Here is a 13,030-nt window from a genome sequence, read left to right on the forward strand (position 1 = left end):
TGGTTTTCTATACACTTGAGTGTCATATCCAGTATCCTTCTTTGAGACCAGAACATCGAGGAAAGGTAGGGTGTTATTGTATTCCTTTTCCATTGTAAACTTTATTGTCTCTTCTTGATCGTTTATAATATTCAAGAACGTATCCAACAATTCCGATCTATGAGGCCAAATGGAAAACACATCATCTACATATCTCCACCATACTGTGGGTTTTAAATTTTGTTTAGAAATGATATTAGTTTCGAAATCCTCCATAAATATATTAGCCAATAATGGAGATAAAGAAGAGCCCATTGCGAGACCAAAATTTTGTTTATGGAATTCATTATTTAGTTGAAAATAGGTATTATTAGTACATAATGTCAATAACTCCATTATAGCTGATACATTTAGTCTTGTACTAGTTGTTAATGTATTATCATTTTCTAATTTCGTTTTGATTATGTTTAAAGTTTTATCTAATGGCACATTTGTAAATAAACTGTTTATGTCAAAACTTACTAAAATATTATTTGGATTAAATTCTATATTTGATAATTTGTTTAAAAAATGTTGTGTATTTTTTATAAATGTGTCATTATTATTTGCAAATGGTTTTATAATATTTAATAAAAATTTTGATAGTTCACTACAAGGAGAATTGATGGTACTACAAATAGGTCTAAGTGGAATATTTGCTTTGTGAATTTTCGGTACTCCATAAAAATGTGGTGTCTTACTGTAATGAGGTGTCATTAATTTTCTTTGATAGTACGTTAGGTCATTTTTAAATTTGAATAAAGTTCTATAGATTTTGTTTTCCAGTGTCTTCGTTGGATCCTTCGTTAATTTGGTATAAGGTCCATTTTTAATTAGATCTGTAATTTTGTCCTCATATTGTACTTTATCCATTATTGCAGTTGCATTTCCTTTATCCGCTGGTAGGATTGTTATGGAGTCATCATTTTTTAAAGTTTTTAAAGCTTTCATTTCCTCTTTGCTGATGTTCTGTTCAATTGATATTTTGATATTTTGACAATATTTTGACAACGATACCCGACTTGGGCGTCGAAACGTTAATAAAATCATTTTTAGGTAAAATTGTGGCTTATTTCCCATTTGAAAAAGTCCAAAATCTTCAGAAAAGCAAAACCTACATTTTTTACTCTTTGTGATTTTTAGTATCACTAATAAATTTTAAGTTATTTAAAAAAAAGCATTTTTTTCAAAATTAAAAATTAAAAAATTTACTTTAAAACCATTTTTTTTAAAAAAGCCCTTTGAACCGATGATACTTACATAGCTACAATGCCACACGGGCGATAATTTACGGCGCCCTAAGAGCAGTAAACGCATTGGTTGACTAACTCCTCCACCAATTTTAGATGAAATAGGAGTTAGTCAACCAATGCCTCGTCAGGTTTACTGCTCTTACGGCGCCGTAAATTATCGCCCGTGTGGCCTTAGCCTTACAGATAATATATCTAAATAATAGATAAGTTAAGTTACTTGTGAAGCGGTAACGATTAATTTGATTTAAGATGGTAATTAGGGGGTGACTTTCCCGAGTTTTTTTGACCAAAAAAAAAAGAGACCAACTCTATTTTGAGCGTAATTTGCTTACTTTTGATGCTAGAAACTTAAAAAAAAACAAAAATAAAGCTTTTTTTAATATCTTTAAAAAAGTTTTACTGTTTTCTCCTAAAAGTGCATCATTTTTTGGTTATTTCATGTTGAAATATTCACTTTGAAATTTGACGCACATGAACCTATTTTTCATTAGCTACAACTTTGCTTATGCTGGGTCTAGAGTAGAGAGTTTATGCATACACCATTTTTTTCAATTTTTAATGGGCTATATTTTTGCTAAGCATGTTTTTTCAATAAAATACTTACTTTTTGAGTTATCTGCAAAAAACCGCCTAAAAACAGGTTTTTTATTGTAGAAAAATGAACGTATTTACTCGTAAATAAGTCGAAAAATAATAACTTCGTCAAAAAATGCTGTAGAACAAAAGTTTCTTAGAATTAGTCAGTTTATCCATTTCCGTTCAGTTCATTTCCGGACTTATTTTGAACGTAAATTTTTTCACCCCCAGGGCAAAAGCACACATCGGCTAATACTAATAATAGAAGTGCTAATATGATAGAGCAGAAACGTGGCCATTTATACAGTACGGCCAGAATTTCTGAAACGTTTCGAGTGAAAAATCCTAAGAAGAATGTATGAAGGAATAAAAGAGCAAGAATAAAAGTTTCGGGAAACCTGACGTTGTAAAATCCATTAAGGTAGCACGCGTAAGATGTATAAGGCTTGTAATCAGTCGAGAGAAAGCTTAAACCAGTGTTTCCCAACCTTTTTTGTACCATGCCCCACCTTAGCCTTTCTAAAATTGTCATGCCCCCTATGTAACATACATAATTTTTAATAAGAAAAAGACTAAGTTTTCACTCTAATGGCATATAAAACAACATAATGCTATTCTACATCCCACCAGAATGAAAACAATGGGAACCTTCTCTGGTTACACCTCCGAGGCTTCTACAATTTGCAAGCCATACGGATACTGAGACTAAGGAAGATGAGGGAATTCTACAATTTACAATTCACGTTCAGATGGGACGTGAATTGTAAATTGTAGAATTCCCTCATCTTCCTTAGTCTCAGTATCCGTATGGCTTGCAAATTGTAGAAGCCTCGGAGGTGTAACCAGAGAAGGTTCCCACTGTTTTCATTCTGGTGGGATGTAGAATAGCATTATGTTGTTTTATATGCCATTATAGTGAAAACTTAGTCTTTTGCTAGCAGTTGCCGCTAGGGCATCTATGCCATTTCGTTCGTTGCAATCCGGGACTGCACGCTGGGGTTTGTTTTGGTTGGATCAGGGAGAGCAGCATATGTGCCTCCTGATGAGAGACTAATAAGTTTCGAAACCGGTAGGGGTGCTTGCAGCACTCTCTGATTGGACTAGAATATGGTTCGGCTGTGTTTTCGTTTTGCAACGAAATTGAAAATGGTTATTCATTTTTTATAATTTTTAATATTAAAAAATTTAATAATAATTGTTCACTTACGAAAAAATCATAGGTTGTAAGAAGAAATCGCGAGGAATTGTAACGAAACACAGTAAGTAACTTTTCAAAACGTATAATGAACAACTCAAATGCAAATTACAAATAATTTTAATAAATATTTTTCTGTATTAATTTATTATTTTAATTTATTGAAATTCTTGCGCTTGATTATTGCTGCACAGGGATTTTATGTTATGTTCCAATTTGGTTAGTTTCAGTCTCCACGTTATGTTATATCCAGCCGAATTCATTTTTTTACCAGTAAATAATTTACAGCACTAAATCCACAATCCGATAAATATGAAGATGGAAACGGTAGCAATAGTTATATTGCACGTTTGGTTGAATTTGTGTATTTGATTTCTGGTTCTTCACAAAGGCATATCATTGCTCCTTTTATATTAAATTTTTAGTAAAAAACATTTAACTGACTCATCATTTTGCAAATCTGCGAGTTCGTCTTGATACTGCATATTTGATAAATCAGACAAGTTCAATAACATTGGCTGCATCCAATCGGACGATTTGTTTTAAATCGGATATATTTGCTAAATAACTCACAAATGCTTTATCATCGATTGTTAACAAATACATAGGTACTAACATTTCAGATTTGTCGCTTAAGAAATCGTAAACAGTATCAAACAGTTCCATAAATCTTTTCAAGCAATTCCCTTCCGATAGCCATCTTACTTCAGTACTTACTTCACCATTTGCAGCACAAGATGTTACATTGTTCATTCGTATATAAAATTGACATCTAAGTAGTTTTTTAGCTTATTTTGGCACTTTCTAATCTTTTACAGAATAACATTTCTTCAGCAAAACTCCCCCCATTAATATATCTTACGCAAGTTATCAATACTGCATCACATAGGTACTCAAAAGTTGATTCATCCATTTGCACTGAGAAATTTCTTGGTTTTAGCCTTTCAAAAAGTTGTTTTTAAATATCTTCACTTATTTCGTCCATTCTTCTGCTAACAGAATTGCTTTGCTACTGTGTGGGGTATAGCTGTTACAGCTTTGTCATCTTTTTCAAGAACCGTTTTAAGAAATGCTGATATTGACAATTTTATTAAATTCTCTTCTATAATATGATATTTTCCAGTTTTAGCGATAAATAAAGAAATTTGATAACTAGCACTTCTTTTTCTTCTTCTTCTTCTTCTTCTTCTTCTTCTTCTTCTTCTTCTTCTTCTTCTTCCTCTTCTTATAATAGGCCTCTTGGCCTGTTCCTTACCTATTTTGAGCTTGTATTCGTAGCTGTGATGTTGACTGTCAGCTTTCTCGCCACCTTTTAAAGGGCCTTCCTATTGGTCTCTTGCCTGTTGGCTTCGAATCCCTGGCTATACGGGCTATTCTATCGCTGTCCATTCTCGTCACACGCTGATTCCACTCTCGTCGTCTCTGTCTTCCCCACCGTACTATATCTTGTATGTTACAGAGATCTCTTATTCTGTCGTTCGGTATTCTGTCTCTCAGTGTTTTCCCAGTTATTGACCTCAGCGTTGTCATTTCTGATGTTCTCAGTATCCTCTTGGTTTCTGCTGTGTCACATCTTGTTTCTATCTCGTACGTCATGATCGGTCTTACACATGATTTGTATATGCGTACTTTCCCTTCCAGCCTCATATCTTTGTTTCTCCAGATGACATCCCTCAGACATCCTGACACGCAATTGGCTTTATTTGCTTGCTTTCGGACGCTCTCTTTAACATCTCCATAACTACATATTTCGATTCCCAGATATTGGAATCTCGAGACTTGTTCAATGAGTTCGTTCTTAATTACTAATTTGCATCTTATGGGTTCCCTTGACACTACCAGGGATTTTGTCTTGGCTGTTGATATTTTCATGTTGTAGTTCTTCGCCACTGTATTGAAAGTTTGTGCCATTCGCATAACCAGCACAAGAACAAATCTAGCATTGTATTTAAATGGCCCGGAATGAAAGGTTTAAAATCGTGTCAAGTCCATATTCAAATTGCCCCCATTAACCATCAAATTGCCCCCCAGTGGGGCGTAGGCCTCACGTGGGCAACACTGGGTTAAACAGTCAGAAAAGTTTTTGAACGAAGAGGACCGATAGGATTACGAGCGAGAGAAAAACCGAGACTTGGGGAACAAGACAACCTAGAGAACGATTTAAAATATATTGAAGTTAGAGCATGGAGTTGCAAGAGACATGTATGAATGGAGGATTGTTTTGAAGAAGACTTTGGCTCATGGCCACTTGTGATGCCAGTGATGATGATGTTAATGATAATTGGAAGGTTTTATTTTCGTTTTAGTTAGTTCTCTTGTTGTGATTAGTTCATAACACATGTTGTTTTATATTTTTCTGAATGAATGAATTTGAATTGAGTGTTTTCTGTAATTTCCACTGGTCTCCCAATTTGTTACTATCATCCTCATTATTTTCCGTACATTAATTTTTAGGATTCTGACGTATTTTTGTCTACCTGCATGGTAATTTTGAATCATAAGGCTGCTAAAAACTATTTATTTTTGAGTTTAATGTTTTAAGTCTAACAAATTAAATTTTATTTACAAAAATAAAAAAACATAGTTTGGATGAACCAGGAATCAAGAAATTTCCCTCAAATAATTTTTTTAATGCCAGGTAGGCTATAAATACAATATCAGTATTTTTCCGGAAGAGCCTTCCAATAACACGCTATTTTTATGATCGAAATTAATTTTTCGACTTAGCTATTAACAAGATATTGATTACCAAGGTGTCTTTTAATATTTGAAGCACACGATTTCAATTCGGGTAATAGAATTTCATAGACGTCATTAGTATTATTTTAGAGAAGGGGAATTTAATTAAAAATGATAAGTAGGTTAAAACGTTAAAAATGATGAACGAAAGGACAATGAGGTCAATAAGTAAATAGTTGAAAGATTTTTTTATCACTTATCGTCATGATTTTTAAAGGATACTCTCCCTATTCTATACAAGGGTTTCCCATATCTATGGGGTATCTCTAGGGTTGGTCACTCAAAAAAGTCCACTATAATATTTAATAATATTTATTATATTCTGTGAAAATGCTCAAGCAGGTCGATTTTTATTCCAAAGGAATAATCTTTTAACGATATAAATATGTCGTTTGTCAACCCTCTCCCTTCCAATAGCACAAATAACTATTTTTAAATATGGAACTGATTATGTGTGGCATATCATTAGACGCAGTGCCGCGCCAGCATGTGGTAGCGCCTGTGTGCAAAACATTTAATGGCGCCCAAAAAATAGGCAATTTTTTTTAATCGTCTCGTTAAATAAAACAATGGTAATGCTACGGGAGCCCAAGCGGGGATTTTGCAGTTACTCGAGCGCGTCAGATTATCACATGGGGAGCAACCTTTTACCCTGTAAATGTACCCCTACCAGATCTTGGCTCTTAATATAGGATAGTTCGTTAAGGACGGTCCGAAAAAAAAATCTAATCTTATAAAAACTCGAAATCGTCAGATTAAGAGAAGGTAAGTTACATACATGCAAAACAGTGTACATTTCAAAAATCTGACGATTTGAGCGGGGCGTAAGGAAATTGGCGGGTCACAAAGATTCACAAAAAAAGCGAATATTTCACGAAATGAACGTCAGATCGAAAAACTAAAAAATACGTGTTCAATATTTTTCAAAAATCTATCGAATGATACCAAACACGACACCCCTCGGAGAGGGTTGGGGGAATTTAAAATTTTAAATACGAAAACTGCGATATTTCGCGAAATGAACATCAGATCGAAAAACTGAAAAATACACGTATTCAATATTTCTGAAAAATCTATCGAATGACACCAAACACGACCCCTCGCGGAAGTGGGGTGGGGGTTACTTTAAAATGTTAAATATGAGCTCATATTTTTTATTGTAGGTATATTTGGATTTCTTACGTAAAAATAAGTAACTTTTATTCAAGACATTTTTTCGAATTATGGATATATGGCGCTATAATAGGAAAAAGCGATTGTTGGAAATGGAAAATTAAAGTAAAAAATGGAAAGTCCCCCACTTTATGAAAAACTTAAATTTTTGGTTTTAGGACCTACTCTTCACAATCCAATAGGTCGCCATAACGCTCGAGTAATTGAAAATTTAGCATACTTTCCTCCCCTACTATTATGTTCGTTATCGAACCGTTTGCTTTTCGACACCGTACCTAACCGTGTAGCTGGTTGAAAACTAGGCTCCACGTCCAGTTTCTCTGCAGTTTCATTTACTGTAGTAATAACATCATTAAATTTGTAGTAATAACTGTAGTAATAACATAATTTACCCTGGTATGTAAACCATTTAAGGCCAGCTGCATATTCATTGTTTTTGATTATATTATTTTGCTAACGAAGTTAACTTCAGAACTTCAGACTACATGTGGACTGAGCATATGAAGGTAAATGTTGATATTTTATCTCCTAAACATCTAGCTTGATATTTTGAATCAAGATCAAATTTATCCGAATTTGTTATATCATATAGCAACATAGATTTTTGGCAAATTTTTATACAATGGCTTTAAACCATTAATTCTGCTGGACCAGTGTGTATCAAATAAATGTTTTAAAGTCAGATTTGTAAAGTGTTGTTTTATGATATACCAACGCTTGATAGAAGCTGAAAAATATTTATATAATTCTTTGATTGCACTAAAAAAACCCGATTGTTTTGTGATTGAACTTCACAGCCTCATCAACTACTAAATTTAACGTGTGAGTAGCACATAGCATATAATAGACTCGTGGATTCAGATCTAAAATAATCTTTTGCAGACCGTTATTTTTGCCACGCATATTAGAGGCATTCACATAGCCCTGACCCCTCAAGTTATTGATATATAAATCAAATTTTTTTAATTTCTGTAATATTTTATAAAAGAGCTCAAACCCATACCTGTTATGTCGAAAATTGGAAAGCTAAAAAATGTTCTCGTATTTTTAATTTTTTAGAGCAGTCGTTAAGTGGACAAATCTAATGTTAATGCTTACTTGCTTCATATGTTCAATATCGGGAGTGCAATCTAATATGAATTAAAAGAATTCATTCTACTTGTAAGGCTGGAAAATTAAATTTGGTATTTCTTTAGTCAACTCTAGTAACTTTGTAGCTACTCTAGTGGCGCCCTTTAATTGCTGGCGCCTTTGTGCGCCGCACACATTGCACACGTGGACGGCGCGGCCCTGATTAGACGTCTTGCTAAGACGCGTGGAATAATATATCGCTTGTACTATTTCGGTTGCCACAGCTTGTATTTCTGGATGCAACTCTAGAACCTGAACTCCGAGGTTAAATTTCTCACATTTAATACCATCTTTGGATTATGAGCTCTCACCTGTCACCTGATTTGTAATTCTATCTGTTCTAATAACGGAGGAGTTGGGTTTACGGACAGACAGATAGACATAGATGATATTCGAGGTTTTCACATTTTAAAGTTGCAAAATTTGTGAAACAAAATTTAATAAAAAAGTCATGGTTATTAATTTTTGAATTACATGTTTACTTTGATTGGAGTACGAAGGGAACCATTCTCGTTGGAACTTTACCGCACTGAGCAGATGGGACGTGAATTATAAATTGTAAAATCCCTCATCTTCCTTAGTCTCAGCATCCGTTATGGCTTGCAAATTGTAGAAGCCTCGGAGGTGCTACCAGAGAAGGTTCCCATTGTTTTCAGTCTGGTAGGATGTGGAACAACATTTTTTGGTGTTGTTTTATGTGCTACTAGATTGAAAACTCAGTCTTTTGCTATCACTTGCCGTTAGAGCATCCCTGCCATTTCGTTCATTGCAATCCGTGACTGCACTGTCAGAGAGAGCAGCATATGTGCCTCCTTATGAGAGACTAATAAGGTTCGAAACTGGTAAAGGCGCTTGCTGCACTCTCTGATTGAACTGGAATAATGATGCGGCTGTAGTTTCGTGTTGCAACGAAATTGAAAATGGTTATTCATTTTTAATTTTTAGAATTATTTATAGATGTAGATGGGGCTATAATCGTAAAAATACGATTTATTAACGCCATCTATCAATATATCTAAAAAATTTTCGAATAAATGTTACTTATTCTTTCATGAGAAATTCAGAACTCTAATAAAAAATGAAGGTTTGTATTTAAGATTTTAGAATTACCCCTCCACCCCACCTTCAGGGTGTGAAGTGGGGGGTAGTGTTTGATGTCATTCGAAAGGTTTTTGATAAATATTAAACATGTGTTTTTTTATTTGTAAGTGTATTTCTCGAGATATTAGACCGTTTCTATAATTTACCAATGGTATCACGATAAATCGGTTTCTCCGATTATAGCACCATCTATCCACAATTCAAAAAAAACGTCTCGAATAAAAGTTGCTTATTTTTACGTAAGGAGTCCAGATCTGCAATATAAACTGGGGGTTTCCATTTATGATTTTAAAGTTACTTCCCTCCCCACGTCCAGGGGGTTGAGTGGGGGATCGTGTTTAGTGTCATTAGTTAGATTTTTGAAAATTATTGAAAAAGTATTTTTCAATTTTTCGATCCGATGTTAATTTAGCGAAATACTCGACCATTTCGCTACTTTTGGGACACCCTATATAATTAAACCAGGGGTGAATTCAAACTAAGACTTATTTAAAAATAGTTGATTGCTGCTAGTAATGTTCATAATCACATTATCAATTATTCCACCGACACAGTTAGATTCAGACGATAAAGGGAGTTTGTGTTTTATTGTAGCAGAAAGTTGCAAAATTGGTCAGTCGGAAAGTAGGGCGCGGGCGGCTGTTGGTCAGGGTCGACCCTAGAGCGTGTGTTTAACCCCATTGACTGCAAACTACAACACTCACGAATTATTTGCATTTGATTTGGATTCAAACGAGAAATAGATTGGCAAAGCCTGTAAAGCGACTAACTCAAACAATAATGAATTTTAAATTGCCGAATGTATGAAACAAAGTACTATGCATTTTATTTGTTCCGATGCATGTAAAAATTATTGATTTTAAATAATTACGGTACAGTAATTATCTAAAATTAAATCTGAGATGATCAGGTATGATTTACCGCAAGAAGATCTACATAATACCTATATATTCCAACAATTAATTGAGAAATTGAGAAAAGAATGACAAAAAATGGGCCGGTACACATGGCATTCATCGTTTTAAAAAAGGCGTATGACAAGGTTACCAGAAAATAATAGGCGAGCGGTTTACCACTATAAGCAGAGCATCAACCTGCTAATGTTTTTTTGCATTTATAATGCACCAAACCTTTATTATTCGATTCTATATTATATGTTTTTCTAAGTTGAAACATTTTTTTTTAATTTATCCAAATGGACGGGAAATTGTTATTAATATCTAACTTATATAAAAAAAAATATACAATAAAAAAGTTTTCCTGTAGTTAGCTGTATACCATATTCATATTATAATACAAAAAACAACTAAGATCCTTTATAAAAGGTATATATTTAAAAATCCCTAAAAACAGAACTAGTTTTCGATTGGACGACCAATCATCATCAGTGCTTACCTAAAATGAATATAACCTGATAATATAATGCAAAGTTTTTAAAATTTTGACTACGGTTTTAAGAAAAGTTGTAGGTTATACTCACGTGATCTAACATGCTAACCACCAAAATACAATATTATGGTAGGGGAGCAAAGTATGCTAAATTTGCAGTCACCCGAGCGTTATGGGGACCTATTTGGTGGTGATTATTAGGTCCTAAAACCAAAAAAAGTTAAGTAAAATTTTCCATTTTTTAATTTAATTTTCCATTTCAAACAATCGTTTTTTCCGATTATAGCGCCATCTATCCATAATTCGAAAAATGTCTCGAATAAAAGTTGCTTATTTTTACGTAAAGAATCCAAATCTGCAATAAAAATTTGGGGGTCCCAGTTAAGATTTTAAAGTAACCCCCACCCCACTGGGAGGTCGTGTTTAGTACCACTCGATAGATTTTTCAAAAACATTTTGAAAGTGTATTTTGCAGTTTTTCGATCTGATGTTTATTTTGCGAAATAACGCGGGGTTTGTATTTAAAATTTTAAATTTACCTCCCACCCCTCTCCGTGGGGGTCAAGTTTAGTACCATTCAATAGATTTTTGAAATATATTGAATAAGTATTTTTTAGTTTTTCGATCTGACGTTCATTTCGCGTATTCGATTTTTTTTGTGAAAGTTTTTGACCCACCCATTTCCTTACGCCCCGCTCAAATCGTCAGATTTTTTGTAATATACAGTCTTTTGCATGTAATACTTAACTTACCTTATCTTAATGTGACAATTTCGAGTATTTTTCTACCCATATGATAATCTCCCCAAGTTTCTCCCCATATGATAATCTGACGCTCTCGAGTAACTGCAAAAATCCCAGCTTGAGCTCCCCTACCATTATAAAAATATATGGGTAAAAACCCTTTAAAACCCGTGTTTCCTTGATGGATCACTTTTAAAGGGTTTTTACCCATTTATTTTTATAATATTGCACCTTCCTTGCAACTTTGTCTCAACTCTTCGGAATTCAGAGTTTTTAAGTGTAAAAATAATCCAAAGCGTTGACTAATGTTCTTATACGAACTTAATCGCTGTTTGAGATGAACGCCCAGGGTGCCATAATTATGGGGATAAAGGGACTCTGAATCTTTCTTTCCCATTCAGTTGGACTGATAGTGCAGAGTCGTCAAATAAAGTCTGGCGTGAGCTTCTTTTTTTTCATTACATCAATAAACTCATTACAGATATTCTCTGAAAAATATGAAATGTTGCCTTTTCCAGGACACCCAAATTTTTTTAAATGAGCATCAAGAAATGGATCAAATTCACTCAGTAACTGCATAAACCTAAATAAATTTCCATTGTTGGGAGATCCTAGGATTCATTATCACTACTCATGGTAGGGGAGCCCAAGCGGGGATTTTTGCAGTTACTCGAGCGCGTCAGATTATTACATGGGGAGAAACCTTGTACCCTGAAAATGTACCTCTACCATATATTGGCTATTAATGCAGGGGAGTTCGTTAAGGGGGGGCCGAAAAAAAAATCTATCCTTAGAAAAACTCGAAATCGTCAGATTCAGATAAGGTAAGTTAAGTACATGCAAAATAGTGTATATTTCAAAAATCTGACGATTTGAGCGGGGCGTAAGGAAATGGGTGAGTCCAAAAATTTCACAAGAAAAAAGCGAATATTTCGCGAAATGAATGACAGATCGAAAAACTAAAAAATACATACTCAATATTTTTTAAAAATCTATCGAATCATACCAAACACGGCTTCTCACGGAGAGGGGTGGGGGATAAATTTAAAATTTTAAATACGAATCCCGCGATATTTCGCGAAATGAACATCAGATCGAAAAACTGAATACAATATTTTTAAAAAAATTATCGAATGGTACCAAACACGACCCCCCCACGGAGGTGGTGTGGGAAGTAACTTTAAAATCTTAAATGGGAGCCCCATTTTTATTTCAGATTTGGATTCCTTACGTAAAAATAAGTAACTTTTATTCGAGACATTTTTTCGAATTATGGATAGATGGTGCTATAATCTAAAAAAACGATTGTTGGAAATGGAAAATTAAATTAAAAATGGACAAGTCCCCACTAAAATGAAAAACTTTACTTAACTTTTTTTGATTTTAGGACCTACTCTTCACAACCCAATAGGTTCCCAAAGCGCTCGAGTGACTGCACATTTAGCATACTTTGCTCCCCTACCATAAACGGAAGGCCTCTCGAAGCCAAAATTTTACAACAGATATAATTCTTTTCAGAAAATTTCTCCAGTAATCTACTTATTTTTGATACTGAGATAATAATAAATACTCTACCAATCGCTTTATTTAGTACCAGATGTCATTATAAATTGCCTATGTATTGGGCTATTTTTATGTGATAAAATTATTTGATGAATGTGCTTCCAGTCAATACATCCACTCGGGTAGTCGGGTAGCATAGATTTAAATCA

The sequence above is a fragment of the Diabrotica virgifera genome, chromosome 6, assembly GCF_917563875.1.
Source record: "Diabrotica virgifera virgifera chromosome 6, PGI_DIABVI_V3a".
NCBI lineage: Eukaryota > Metazoa > Arthropoda > Insecta > Coleoptera > Chrysomelidae > Diabrotica > Diabrotica virgifera.